The sequence below is a fragment of the Saccostrea cucullata genome, unplaced genomic scaffold (genome assembly GCF_032062105.1).
Source record: "Saccostrea cucullata isolate Sc308-1 unplaced genomic scaffold, CSIRO_AGI_Scuc_v1 ctg8032, whole genome shotgun sequence".
NCBI lineage: Eukaryota > Metazoa > Mollusca > Bivalvia > Ostreida > Ostreidae > Saccostrea > Saccostrea cuccullata.
The window spans coordinates 1-5,024 of record NW_026927056.1 but is presented as its reverse complement, the minus strand read 5'-3'; the positions used below and the strand labels follow the sequence as shown (position 1 = coordinate 5,024).

The 5,024-nt window shown below is 37.9% G+C and overlaps 1 pseudogene; it reads left to right on the top strand.

Moving 5' to 3' along the window:
• The first annotated feature begins 643 nt into the window (after positions 1 to 643).
• On the top strand, positions 644 to 4,386 carry LOC134273359 (serine-rich adhesin for platelets-like; annotated as a pseudogene).
• The last annotated feature ends 638 nt before the right edge of the window (positions 4,387 to 5,024 follow it).

Here is a 5,024-nt window from a genome sequence, read left to right as displayed (position 1 = left end):
GATAAATAGAGAGGAAATGTTCTTTGACATACAACCATAAAACAAAATATCCATCATGAATTCCTACTTTCCAAATTTGTTTAAAGTTTAAAAATCTGCTGATAAGGTTTTTATGGTCACCAGTCGCCGCGCATTAAGAATACGAGCCACGGTAAATGATGCGGTGATAATTAGAAATAAGGTAGAGACTGTTTGTTTTACTGTCGACCTATGTATCTCAAGAGGTTGAATTATTACTATCTTGTACACTCTCTGGAGATTTATTAAGTGAAAGAAAAACAGGGTCATAAACCTAATCTAATTATTGGCTTCTTAAAACTCTGTCAGTTTCCATGCGATCGTGGTATAAAATCAGAACTATCCAATATAAATTCTGTACTTTGTTTAACCTCAACCGCTACCCCTGTTAAATTCATTTATACGGGAATAATTTATGCAGAGCTTAGATTTTCTTTTTGGTTAATTGAGTTTATCAAATTAGGAATTTTTTACTCATTGTTTATACTCAGCCACTGGGTGTGTGTGATTGGAGGCTTCGTGAGCATGAATTTATTAGATGGGATTTTAACATTAAAAGTTCGATTTCACCAACGATTCTGATTTGTATGACATAAGGAAACGTAAGAAATTGACACAAAGGATCATGACAACACATAGAAAACTAAAATACAGTGTGTCTGATGCTAGTCGTCGAATGTATAGAGATGAAACCAACGGGATTTATCGAAAACTGGACAATCCCTCTCCCACAGAAAACCAACTAAGGCAACAGAGATTCGAGGCAAGACAGCGACCACTTAGTCATATCTTAGCCTCTAGTTCCTTCAGAGAAGATTTTAACAGGAATCAAATAACCAGAGGACAGAGTTTAAGCAACCTGAAGAAAGCGCGGTTGAGAAATTCATTGAATTTACCCATAGTTTTTCTTTGGATTTAGGATACGATGTGGATGCAAATGCAAATTTGGACGACTTTTCAGCTCGATCTGGGAATTTAAGAGAGATTACAGTCTCGGGGGATTCTGCTTTCGGTTTTGTTCCAGAGAGAGATATAATATCTTTAGGAGACATTTCATCCTCTCAGGCTACAAACTGTCGTGCCTCCAAAAAGTCTCCAAGTGTTGCAAGCGTTGGAAGTAAGAGATCTTCCTTTAAATCTGAGAAATTCCGAAAATCATCATCATCGTCATCTACATCCACATCGCAAAGCCATTCCTCTAGGTCACGATCGTCTTCGCCAAAACAGAAGTACAAAACACAGGACATTGAACATGTACTTGATAATACGACTAACAGTGAAGGCGATGAATCATCCAAAATCCAAAAAGTGCTACACAAAAGGCCTTCTTTTAAGGAAATATTTCCAGAACCTGTAAATCAAGAATTTATGGACAAATCTGTTGAAAGAAAATCAGTTGGTAGATTGTCCTTCTCGGAAAAAGATACCAATAGAATTTTTGATTCGGAAGAAGGTATCCAGACCAATGTAAAAAATGATTCTAGTTCTTTGAGAAGAACTAAGCTTAACACATCCCTTTCAACAGATTCAGGGGAATCAGACTCTCCAAAAACTGCACATAAGGTATTCGACTCCACAGACCATTTTCAGCGTAGCTTCCTATTTCCTGGAACTGTGAACAAACCAGAGACGACACCTTCAGATTCCGAGTCTTCGTGCAAAGAAGGCAGTTATATTTTGGACTCTGAGTTCTACCCGTCAGAGAAGCCATGTGTCTCAGTCATCTCACCTCATTCTTTAACAGTATGTGCTCATTTGGCTTCTTTGGACAACACTGATAGCGAGAATGGTGATATATCCGACAACAACCAAGCTTTGAAAGGAAACATCAAACTGGACAGGACTGTATCCCTGGGGGACGCCCCTCCTCCACTCCCACAAAGTTCTCCTCCAGACGTCATAGAAACAATAAGTCTTGGCAGCTATGCAGGAAACGATTTTGTGCCCTCTGAAGTAAAACAAATGGCCTCTGAGAGTTTTGCGAGCACTGGTAAAACCCCCGGGTATCTAAGGACATCAGTAGCTTACTATGGTCCTATCTACGCCAGCAATAATACCCTCATCCTACCCACAAAGTCAGCTCAGCCGTCTCTCGATCAGTGTGGAAACCAAGGTATGACTGAACTACTAATGTTTAAAAATCGATTAATGTAGTGATGTCTATTTAGTATACATGTATTAGGTATTAATATTTTATAAATATAGTTAACTTAACAACACACACTTTGGTTGTAAAATCCTTTATTTTCGTGGTGTCGAATTTTCGTCGATATAGAAAAATTGTTGTGGTGTTTTATTCATCATGATCAGGAATTCATGGTGTTGCATACAACGAAAACGATAAAAGAACGTGATTTCATCTTATTTAAAGATCTGATTTTGGAAAAATAAAATATTATAAGTAGCTGAAACATATGCCAATGAAGAATACTGTCTTAATAATTCTTTCTTTCAAATTCTAGACTATCGTTCTGATGATGATACTACTAGCAATTCATCGGCTTCTTCTGCCTCATTAAACCACAAACACAAGGTTCAGAATGCTGAGAAAGAAAATGTAACTGACAAAGTAATATCAGAGATGACAGGTTTAACGGAAGATACCCCAAACCAAAGTATTGGAAATGGCTTACAAAATGATTTTGTCAAGAGAAATTCGTCTGGTTCTTCTTCGTCTTCAAACGAAGAACACAGTGCTGTACTTGAGAATCAAATTGCCAAGAAAGAAGATGACAATACAATATCCGATAACTTAAAGGCTTGTTTAGCCGAAGTCACTCTAAAGCTAAATTCTGCAAGTGAACCACAGTTTAGATATACACGGGCTGGGTCAGAGCAGAAAAATTCACCTAGCGTTAATGCAGAAATTCATCAGGTGCTGGAAACTTTAGATAACGCCATATTGGGTGTTTCCGAAGATACTGCAGAACAAGATACAGTAAAACACCGCGGTCATCATGTGGTTGTGGCTATCGACTTTGGCACCACGTACAGTGGGTATGCCTACAGTTTTACCAGAGACCCCTCCCATGTCCATCTAATGAGGAAGTGGGAGGGAGGGGGACCCAGGTGTTATCAATGAGAAGACCCCCACCAGCATTCTCCTGACTCCCGAGGGTCAGTTCCACTCCTTTGGCTACAGCGCCAGGGATAACTACCATGACCTTGGCAAAGAAGAGGCAAAAACTTGGATGTATTTTGAAAAGTTTAAGATGATCCTCCATAACACGCCGGTTAGAAGTTAGACTTTTCCCTATTGAATGATAAATGTTGCCAGTTAGATATAGAGATACGTTAAATTTTTCCACAAAATGGCCCTGCCCATATACCAATGAACTTGCAAGTTCAAATGTCCTATTTCAAACATCAATATAAAGTAGAAAAAAGTGCTTTGAAATTCATTCCCTATAAAAAGAAGGTCCTCAAAGGGTTCAGTATTTGGAAAACAGGCCTGCGTAGCGCATGCAGCTGTAAGAGCTGCTGCTCTAGAGTCTTGGAGAAAGTAGTAGGTCATAATATCGCAGAGTCGAATCCTGACTGCGGGACGTGGAGACCGTGTAAACCGAGGTCCTGTGTTGCATATAAAATATCACTTTCTGCTCAATGGTCCTGGGTACCGAGTGTAGGTCTAAATTTCCAGACCTCCACATGGAGAGGCGGTGTCTCTATATAACAGAATTCGAGAGGGATGTTTTACAAAAACGAAACTTTTTTATCCAGTCATTCTATTTTTTCTTTATCAATAAAATATTTCCATTCTATATTTTTAGGAATTAAGCAAGGATACATTACTTAAAGCTTCCAATGGAAGACTTTTTCCGGCGATGACTGTGTTTTCCTTGGCTCTGAAGTTCTTCAGGGACCACGCCCTACAAGAACTGAGTGACCAATCAGGAATGAAGATTCTGAATGAAGACGTACGATGGGTTATCAGTGTACCCGCAATATGGAGAGCTTCGGCTAAACAGTTCATTAGGCAGGCTGCTTACGAGGTCAGTCAACTCTCCACTTATGTCAAAAATTTATGACTGATAGAGATGCAGCTTCATGAGATCGATATGACACACTTGTTGATGTCTTCTTTAAAAAAAACATATGCACATTTCTGATGCTTAAAATATATCAATGAACTGGACCAATTAAAAAAATCCTAAATGATTCTTGTAGGGTGGTTTGGTTTCCTCCCAATGTCCGGAGCAGATGATCATTGCCTTAGAACCGGAAGCTGCTTCTATCTACTGCAGAAAGTTAAAAATGTACCAACTTGTCCCGGAAATAAACGAAGAGCGCCCTCTTCAGTCACCAAAGTTTGCCTCTGTTGAGCCAATGAATATAAATCCTGCCTGTGAGGATTTGAAAGAAGGTTAGTTTATACTTACTATAGTATACACTTAATCTATAGAGAGAGATTTTAGTAGAATTCTCTGTCGTTCTCGACACTACCTAATAATCGTCTCTCAAATGACGACATAGATTCTCATTGGTCAAGAAATTAATAACATCAGCAACACTAAACTGTTGTTGACAATGATGAAACGACTTAAGACCAACCTCTTTGCCGTACGAAACGTTGTCATTGGATGCTTGCTATATTTTCATTTCTGTATAGCTATTCTTTGGTGTAAAGAGTTTTTGATACCTACATGATTTCTTTTTATTTGAGTTACTATACAGCTGTATCTTTCATGAATTCTTCGTATTTTATTCATACATTTAAATCACATTGTGCGTATTATTGTGTTCCGTTATAAGACCTTTTTTATTTTTATGAAACAGAATTCATTTATAAAACCAGAAGTCAATCCATTTGTATATTGGTTATTTTACGAAAAAAAAACTTGTTACCAAACTAACAACTTAAATTTACAGTAAACTACTAAACTTGATAACTTTGATATTGTTTACTTCCTTTATTTATACAGTACAGCAATAAACATGTAAAGTACAAATCCGAAGTACATGTACCTGATCCGACCTCTGTTTTCAGAGTTCTGTTTGTCACCTAT